The sequence below is a fragment of the Acartia tonsa genome, chromosome 12 (assembly GCF_053477335.1).
Source record: "Acartia tonsa isolate MP-2025a chromosome 12, ASM5347733v1, whole genome shotgun sequence".
Lineage (NCBI taxonomy): Eukaryota > Metazoa > Arthropoda > Copepoda > Calanoida > Acartiidae > Acartia > Acartia tonsa.
Window position 1 is genome coordinate 24,969,657 of NC_137271.1, and position 10,616 is coordinate 24,980,272.

A 10,616-nucleotide genomic window follows, 5' to 3' on the forward strand; every position below is an offset into this window, starting at 1 on the left:
TTCGCCATTTATTCGCGAAAATGCGCAATTCATTCGCATTTTTTTCAGCTAGGTAGGTACCCAGCCAGAAAGTAGCATCACTATCGCGCTACTATAGCGCACGATATAGTGTAGCAATCGAGCACGAGTTCTTACGATATCGCTAAATAGTCGTCCAATGCACATCGACGATATGTTACGATAAATGGTCGAAAAGGTACTTAGAGCTGCGCGATACACCTACGAAATCGCAGGTGATATCGTAAAGATCGCGCGCGATATCGTACTAAAATCGTAAATAAAAAGAGCATTAAAAAATCAATTTAACATCGTGTAGTTTTCTGTAAGGAAAGGTTACGTAAATCAATAATATTCATTCATAACATTATACACAAATTGTACTTTGCATACAGAAAGAGAAAGAGAGGGTGTATTTCTCTGTATTTCCTCTAAAATTATAAGGGTGAATTTAATTCTGTTTCCAATATAATTTTTTATTGTGAGGAAGTTAAATTTTCTTACTGAATTTATCTTATTTTAATTGGTACTTAGACATTTTTGTACACTTGCTGTGGTTTAAAATGAAAATGTTTAAAAACAAAATTTTTTTCAATAAAAGACAATTAACACATTATGATATTTTGTTGTACCAGTTTTTAATTTATTTTGTTTGATAACAGAAAGATTTTAATTGTCTATACAAAGTAATGTGAATACCTAGTGGCCAATTTATAAACTATATTTCTCACACAATGATTTTGAAAATGTTGGTTGTGTGTCTGTTTGTAAGTGTGTGTCGGCAAACATAAAATGCGAGATACATACGATTGTCACGATTTTTACTACAAATTCGAATTAATCCCTATAAAATCGTAAATTCGATTTTTGCGATAATACAGTAAATATCTCCTTACGATTTTCCTTACGACGTTTCTGGCTGGGTAACATAGACGTCAAAGGGGGGAGGGGGTAATAGGGCGATTACCCCCCCCCCCCCCATTTAAAATTTACCCCTACCCTGAGGATGCCGTAGGCACCCCCAACCATTTAGGAGGGGGTATTTACCCCCCCCAAACAATTTTGAGGGGGTAAATACCCCCCCCCAAAATAAAAAATCCCTTATAAAAAATTTTTTGCGCGCTTCGCGCGCATTTTTAATACTAAATATTTGATAAAATTTCAATTACCCCCCCCCCCCAAAATTTTACTTTTGGGGGGTGGGTAAACTAAATTTACCCCCCCCCCCCCAACAGACTTCAGGGGGGGTAATTATCCCCCCCCCAAGCAAATTTTACCCCCGGGGTAAAAATTTTACCCCCCAAAATACGAATTACCCCCCCCCCCCAAAAAAAAAAAAGCTTGGACGTCTATGGTAGGTAATAGAAGATGTAATTTTACCTCTTGGAGCAAAGCCCCTAGAGGTTAGGGGCGAAGCCGTTAGTGTATGTATTTATAGTCCATTATCTTATTTACTGATTTAAGTTATTTTAAAGAAATGGTTCCATGAATGTTATTTAACAATTTATAGTAGATATCTTGTTAAGATAACAGATTTAAATAAGAAATTAAATATAGATTGTGGCATACCATTTTAATACCTTTACAGATAACCCGTCTTTGGGCACCACAAGTATATGCAGTATTAATAAAAAATTTGTTATCTTAAAAGAATAAAGAGGGGAATAATCGAATAATGGTAGAACCCAAAATGTACCCAAAAATGTATAATTCATCTTTAATCTCTTAAAATTTAAGACTGTTCACATGAAAGGGTAAACTTTTATTAACTTTTAAACAACACTTTAACATAATTTCATACTACTATTTGGACTTTATTTTTTTACGACTGAGCCAACCCTCTGGGTGTCAGAAATAATAGATATAAAAACATCAAATGCTACTTAAAAGAAAATTCATTTATTTATTTTTTTGTGAGCTGTATTTATTCCCAAAGCCCTCTTTCGAGGACCTTGGTATGCATATTTATTAAAAAACTATTGAAAATATAATTGGATGTGCTAGCACCGGAGCTCGCAAAGAACTGCTACTTCTTCCAAACGGTGATTGTGTTGAGGGGCACCCCTGCCCTGTGTGTGTAGGAGTGGTAAAGGTTGGTGTTGAGGTAGACACTCTGCACAGTGTATATAAGAGAGGGGGGGGGGGCATAGATTGTTACAAAAACTAGCATAGATTTTCCACAAAACTACAGTATAGTAGAGTACAGTAATTCTAAATGTTTAAAGTATGGTTTTATGTTGTTACAATAGCATAATATGGTAGATATATGTTTTGAGGATGTAACAATCTAGTTAAGTGATTCTTATTTTCTTAAGTTTCTGTAGAATATCATTAACAAAGTTTTTTTTTAAAAACTACATAGGATAAAACTAAAACTGTTTAAGAAATGCAGAAATTTTCATGAGATGAAATTTAAACTCATTTTGTAGAACTACCTCTTTGTTTTGTTGTCGTAAACCTATATTAATTGTAAACTTTCCTTGTATTTTTTCATGTACAGAATATACTTCATATGTTAAAAATATTTTTTCAGATGAATACAAAATGAAATGGAGTAAATGTGAAATATGAATAAGAACTGTAGATGAAAATTGGAAAATATAGGTGAGCAGAATATTTTTATTGTTTTCCATAGGTAATTTTACAAAAAAAAAGGAATATGAATTTCTAGTAGCAAAGCTACTCTATAATTTACTTTGTCAGTATGTATATGGGTGAAATGAAATTTACTCAGCTGCTAATAAAGCTTGATTTTCTTGTCAACATTCCCATCATCTTGTGGCATTTTTGCGTATTCATTGATAATATTTACTCTATTCCAGACATACCTATGTATTTGTAATGTATGTTCTTTGTGTATTCTCTGTTTTATTAGATCCATAATAGTAAAAGCTACTAAACCTTTGATAGAATGACTACTTGAAATGTAAATTTTATGTATATGGACCAAGATTTAGGCTTTCACTGCCTATATTTACTGACATGTGAATTTTTAAATTATACTAAAAACCAAGGGAGAACCGACTGAAATGAAATTGTTGGTAATTCTAAAAGTAAAAGGACTCCTAACCCCGATTGTGATGAACCACTGCCCAACTCTCACTTATTCCTTTAGATCTTCTGCTGTATTCTACTTGACTGTATTAATATAGTATTCAGCTGATTACCTTTTAAAATTTTGAATTTTAAAATTGAAATGGATTTTTCTTCCTACAAATTTAGCAATGATTTTTTTCTTACATGGTAATACATATTTTCCACTTCTTCAGCTAAATCCTAATTTATGTGGTACATCCATGATTTTGAAAATATTTAAACAAAATCGGAAACAGCAGCAATCACTTTTTTAATTTAATTGTTTCAGTCTGCTGAGGGTATATTGTTGGTTGTACAAGTCAGAACTGAGGTCTCAACTTATTCGCCTCCTTTATTGGTTAGTATTGTTATTAGTGTAGCATTTCTAATAATAAATTTCTGATTCTATAATTTGATAGTATTTCTCTTTTCAATCATGACTGTATATACTGTAAATCTAAATTATTAAAATTTAAAAGTATATAAGGGGGGGGGGCGTAATGACATAAGCTCTTAAACCGTGAGCAAAATGGTCTAAATATTGAGCTAGACCCTTCAAACTTGGTATATAAGCCTAGTCCTATAGGTATTACATCTAAATGGCAAAAAAATCCAAAAAATTTTATTTTTAGGTTAGGTTAGGTAAGAAAAACCCTGCGGAAATGGGGTTTTTAGGCTTTTTTTGGTCTATTTTGATGTGGAAACTTGCCTTAAATTGTTTTTTCTTAGGGTTTTAACTTAAAGGGCGAATATAGGTTCGATATGATATGAGCTTATATCAAAGGTGCCATTGCATAGTTTTAGAATATCTATGTTAAATTTAAAAATTCAAAAAAATCCTTAAGTAGATTTTACAATTTTCGTGTTTTCTTCAACATATGATAAATGAGATGGCCTACAAAATTGTTTATTTTAGCCCTTTACAAGACTTTTTTTGACTAGTTCTCTTAAGTTTAATTGATTATTTCATTGGCATGCATCTTAAATGATAATTAAAATGTTTATTTTATTTAATTATATAGTATTTTATTCAAATTTTAAATAGCGTCAAAAATTTTGCTTTATAGTGCATCATAAAGATAAATATTAAGTTTTTAAATTTATTTTCTCTACTAAGATTTTAGATTTATTCATGATGAATACAATTTATTTATATAAAAATATATAATATGTAAAATATATTTACCCTTTGTAGCCTGGGTAAAGACACAAACATGATGCAACTTTTAGCAAACAAAAATAATATTTTAATTTTGAAATATTTTTTTAAAATTAGTTTTCAGCCCTCCCTTTTTCAATGTACTTTTACAAAATTATGTTATGAAAAATTTATTTGATCAAAAGTAAAAGTTGCAGCATCCTTTTTTTTCCCATTCCTTTCATCTTCATTATGACTATGATTGAACAAAAGCTTTATAATACAACCTTCCGACGCAGCCTTGTGTGATGCAGGGATGTTTGGATTTCTTAGGGAACCACACAAGTTACGCGAAATGGCGTAATTATATCAACGAATCAGTTCGGTTTTAGGCTAGAAACGGACTTATACAGTTAAATATGTCAATGTCTTTAAGTTATTTATAATCTATATAATTGCACGCTTGAAATAAGCCCATATCATATCAAACCTATATTCGCCCTTTAAATACACTGTATCTATTCATATGGACATTATTTAAGATGATTCAGCAAGTCGGGGACCGACCCCAGGGGGCTAGGTGGGTGGCCCGCAGGGGTTAAGTTCATTTTTCCCAATATATTAGTTGTGATACATCAAATTATAGGTTTTTTAGGTCAAGGAACTCAAATTCAGAGCTAAAATAAGCAATAGACTAATCTGAAGCTAGCCCCAGCGGGCTAGGTTGGTGGCCCGCAGGGGTAAAGTGCATTTTTTCTAATATACATCTTGTTATATATCAAACTATAGGTTTTTTAGGTCAAGAAACTCAAATTCTGAGCGAAAATTAGCATTAGACTGACCTGAAGCTAACCCCCCCGGGCTAGGTTGGTTTTCTGCAGGGCTTAAGAGCATTTACCTAACCTAACCTAGAAACTTAACTTATATTTTCACAGGTTTTTTTCTTGAATAAACTGTGTCTATTAATGAGGACTTTATTTAGGATGATTCAGCAAGTCGGGGACCGACCCCAGGGGGCTAGGTGGGTGGCCCGCAGGGGTTAAGTGCATTTTTCCCAATATATATGTTGCGATACATCAAATTATAAGTTTTTTAGGTCAGTTAACCCAAATTCAGAGCCAGAATTAGCATAAGACTAATCTGAAACTAGCCCCAGCGGGCTAGGTTGGTGGCCCGCAGGGGTTAAATGCATTATTTCCAATATAGAACTTGTTATATATCAAAATAAAGGTTTTTAAGGTCAAGAAACTCAAATTCAGAGCTAAAATTGGCATAAGACTTACCTGAAGCTAACCCCGGCGGGCTAGGTAGATTTTCCACAGGGCTTATGTGCATTTTACCTAACCTAACCTAGAAACTTACTTATTCTTTTTGGTTTTTTTCCTTGAATAAACTGTGTCTATTAATGAGGACATTATTTTAGATAATCCAGCAAGTTGGGGACCGACCCCAGCGGGCTAGGTGGGTGGCCCACAGGGGTGTAGTGCATTTTTTCTAAAGTATGTGTTGTCATACATCAATTTATAGGTTTTTTGTGTCAAGAAACTCAAATTCAGAGCTATTTTAAGCATTAGACTGACCTAAGGCTAACCCCCGCGGATTAGGTGGGTGGCCTGCAGGGGTAAATTTTCCAAATTATGTGTTGTTATACATCAAACTATAGGTTTTTAAAGTCAATTTGGAGCTAAAAAAACACAATAGCAACCTGATGCTAGTTTTTTCATGGTATGTGGTATACATTAAATTAAAAAATTGTATCCTATTAGCATATTAAATTCTTCCACCGCTAACATTGTACTATCAAAATTAAAATTCTTTCAAATATATGCCATATAAATGTAGTTTAACCAATTAACCAGGAAAAAATATACATTTCACTAAATTAAGTTCAAATGCATTTCGTGAAACTACCCCTTTGAATTTCTGGACCTAAAAAACCTATAATTTTATGTATGACAACTAAAAATGCACTTAACCCCTGCGGGCAACGCACCTAGCCTGCTGGGGTCTTAAATCTTAAATAATGTTCTAATAAATAGACACAGTTTATTCCAGAAAAAAACCATAAAAAAAAACAAGTAAGGTTCTAGGTTAGGTTAGGTAAAATGCACCTAAGACTTGCAGGCAACCCACCTAGCCCGCTGGGGCTAGCTTCAGATTAGTCTGATGCTTTTACTAGCTGTAAATTTGAGTTTCTTGACCTTAAAAACCTATATTTGGATGTATGACAACACATACTTTAAAAAAAAATGCATTTAACCCCTGAGGGACACCCACCTAGCCCGCTGGGGTCGGTCTTCGACTTGCTGGATCATCTGAAAAAAGATCCTCATGAATGGACAGTTTATTTGAAAAAAAACCTAAAAAAAAATATTAAATGTAAGTTTCTAGGTTAGGTTGGGTAAAATGCACTTAAGCCCTGTGGGCTACCTATCTAGCCCGCTGGGGTTAGCTTCAGATTAGTCTAATGCTTATTTCAGCTCTGAATTTGAGTTCTTTGACCTAAAAAACATATAAGGGGGGGGGGGGGGGGAAGTTTTGACACATTTGCGTAAACCTGGCACCTAGGCTTTATCTTTGGACTGAGAGGATAGGTGTTTAGTGATAAAATCATTCTTATATGATGAATTTCACGAAGTTTTAAGATTTTTTGGATAGGCCTCCAGGTTCCGGAGCTCCATGCCTCCAAGTGGTCTCTGTACAGGTAAAAATGAAAAAAAAAATTTTTTTTTAAGTTACAGGTCAACTTATAAAACAAAATATGCATCTTTTTTAATATTATTCACATATTTGAAGAAAAAAGATGCATATTTTGTTTTGTAAGTTGATTTTTAACTTAAATTTTTTTTTTTTCATTTTTACCTGTACAGAGAGCACCTGGAGGCCTGGAGCTCCGGAACCTGGAGGCCTATCCAAAAAATCTTAAAACTTCGTGGGCAACCCAGCTAGCCCGCTGGGGTTAGCTTCAGATTATTCTATTGTTATTTTAGCTCTGAATTTGAGTTCTTTGACCTAAAAAACATATCATTTGATGTATCACATCATATATATTGGGGAAAATGCACTTAACCCCTGCGGGCCACCCACCTAGCCCGCTGGGGTTGGTCCCCGACTTGCTGGATCATCTTAAATAAAGTCTTCATTAATAGACACAGTTTATTCAAGAAAAAAACCTGTAAAAATATAAGTAAGTTTCTAGGTTAGGTTAGGTAAATGCTCTTAAGCCCTGCAGAAAACCAACCTAGCCCGGAGTGGTTAGCTTCAGGTTAGTCTAATGCTAATTTTCGCTCAGAATTTGAGTTTCTTGACCTAAAAAGCCTATAGTTTAATATATAAGAAGATATATATTAGAAAAAATGCACTTAACCCCTGCGGGTCACCAACCTAGCCCGCTGGGGCTAGCTTCAGATTAGTCTAATGCTTATTTTAGCTCTGAATTTGAGTTCCTTGACCTAAAAAACCTATAATTTGATGTATCACATCAAATATATTGGGAAAAATGAACTTAACCCCTGCGGGCCACCCACCTAGCCCCCTGGGGTCGGTCCCCGACTTGCTGAATCATCCTAAATAAAGTCCTCATTAATAGACACAGTTTGTTCAAGAAAAAAACCTGTGAAAATATAAGTTAAGTTTCTAGGTTAGGTTAGGTAAATGCTCTTAAGCCCTGCAGAAAACCAACCTAGCCCGGGGGGGTTAGCTTCAGGTCAGTCTAATGCTAATTTTCGCTCAGAATTTGAGTTTCTTGACCTAAAAAACCTATAGTTTGATATATAACAAGATATATATTAGAAAAAATGCACTTAACCCCTGCGGGCCACCAACCTAGCCCGCTGGGGCTAGCTTCAGATTAGTCTAATGCTTATTTTAGCTCTGAATTTGAGTTCCTTGACCTAAAAAACCTATAATTTGATGTATCACAACAAATATATTGGGAAAAATTAACTTAACCCCTGCGGGCCACCCACCTAGCCCCCTGGGGTCGGTCCCCGACTTGCTGAATCATCTTAAATAATGTCCATATGAATAGATACAGTGTATTTAAGTTAAAACCCTAAGAAAAAACAATTTAAGGCAAGTTTCCACATCAAAATAGACAAAAAAAAAGCCTAAAAACCCCATTTCCGCAGGGTTTTTCTTACCTAACCTAACCTAAAAATAAAAAATTTTGGATTTTTTTGCCATTTAGATGTAATACCTACAGGACTAAGCTTATATACCAAGTTTGAAGGGTCTAGCTCAATATTTAGACCATTTTGCTCACGGTTTAAGAGCTTATGTCATTACGCCCCCCCCCCCTTAGCTATTAGTTAAATCTATTGAAAAATAATCTTATTCAATATTGAACTATTTAACTATGTATAGCTTTGAAGTACAACCATCGGATAATAACAATTAATTTGGTTTAAATAATTTTATATCGGACGTAAGACTTATTTATAATAATGCAGTATATTACCTACTATTAAGTATGGCAGGTGTTTTATTTTAATACCATTTAAAACAATATACATTATAATAGTAAAGAATAGAAAGAATTAATAAGTAAATATTTTAATTTATTCAAAATTATATAAGTTTACTATTTCAGATTTAAGACTGGTGCCACTGCAGGAATATTAAATATATATAATTGTATAACAGCATAGAATAATGAATAGTGAAAAAGAGAAGAACTCTTGTCAGATTTGTGGCAAAACATTTACTACAGCTAGTAGTAGAGACATTCATATGAGAACACATACTGGTGAGAAACCATATTCATGTGAAATATGTGGGATATCATTTTCTCAATCTCAAAGTAAAGATAGACATATGAGAACACATACTGGTGAAAAACCATATTCCTGTGAAATATGTGGGAAATCATTTTCTTTATATCATCACAAAGACATACATATGAGAACACATACAGGGGAGAAGCCTTATGCATGTAATATATGTGAGAAATCATTCACCACAGCTCAAAATAAAAATGCACATATGAGAACACATACTGGTGAAAAACCATATTCATGTGAAATATGTGAGAAATCATTTACCACAGCTCAAAGTAAAGATGCACATATGAGAACTCATACTGGTGTGAAACCGTATTCATGTGATATATGTGGTAAATTATTCTCCCAATTAGGTCATAAAGACACTCATAGAAGAACACATACTGGTGAGAAACCATATTCATGCTTTCTATGTGGTAAATATTTTTTCAAAAAAGGAAGTAGAGATAAAAATATGAGAACACATACCAGAAAGAAGCCATATTTATGTAATATTTGTGTTAAAACTTTTACACGCGTAGATAGTAAAAAAGGACATATGAGAACGCACTCTGAGGAGAAACCATATTTATGTGGGATAGGTGGTAAATTATTTTGTATAGCTCATATGAGAACACATATTGGAGATAAACCATATTCTTGTGAAATAAATTCATTCTCAGAGAAAATAAATAAAGATACACCTATAAGAACTCATACTAGATAGAAACCATTCTCATGTACGGTATGTTGTAAATCATTCTCAGAATCAAGCAAGATTAATAGACATATGAGAACACATACTGGTGAGAAACCATATTCATGTGAAATATTTGGTAAATCATTCTCAGATATTAGTTCTAAAAATAGACATGTAAAAACACATACCAGAGAGAAACCCTATTCATGTAAATCATTCACAACATCAATTTATACAGATAAACATATGAAAGGACACAAAGAAAAAAATCACTTACAATCAACTATGAAACATGTATGTGTCAAGCTAAGGAAACTTTCACCTTTAGAAATAAAATCATTGTCTGAAATAAATAATAAACACAGTCTTGATTCTATTAGTGAAGAAGAAACTCTTAATAAAGATCCTCTGACAGATCAAATAGATAAGGATGGTAAAACTACAAATGTTGTCAAGGAAACTAATGCGTTGAAATCTTTTAGCTGTTTTATTTGCAGTAAAATATTTTCTAGTATTGATCTTCTAAATATTCATAAATATGTTCATCCATTAGTGAAAGAGAAGAGTAAGAATATTGAAGAAACTTGCAAAGAGAATTGTATCTCTGTTAAAGAGGAAGATGTTGATATTTATATAAAAGAAGAAACATCTGGTGATTATCTATCTGATAATGATAATGTTTATGATAAAGACTCTTACGACGACAATATTGATAAAATTGATATTGAAGAATTTAAACTTGAAGATCCTGATGTTTAATTTTGTCTTTTTATTCAACTATTAATATTTTGTAAAAATGTTGTCATGTATTTTAGTCAAAAATATTGAAAGAGATTCATGACAATTCTTTTTTCTTTTCATTTAAAAAAATAACTGTTATTAATATGTACCTAGTAATTTACATTTTTTATGATTTCAAATGAATTTAGATTTTTTACATAGGTAC

The 10,616-nt window shown here is 33.0% G+C and overlaps 1 long non-coding RNA gene across 1 annotated transcript; it reads left to right on the forward strand.

Annotated features, from left to right (window-relative positions):
* Positions 1-2,528: 2,528 nt before the first annotated feature.
* Positions 2,529-10,407, forward strand: LOC145334194 (uncharacterized). Its single transcript, XR_013884769.1, has 3 exons — positions 2,529-2,601; positions 3,362-3,430; positions 8,802-10,407. It is a non-coding gene; the product is annotated as an uncharacterized LOC145334194 (long non-coding RNA).
* The last annotated feature ends 209 nt before the right edge of the window (positions 10,408-10,616 follow it).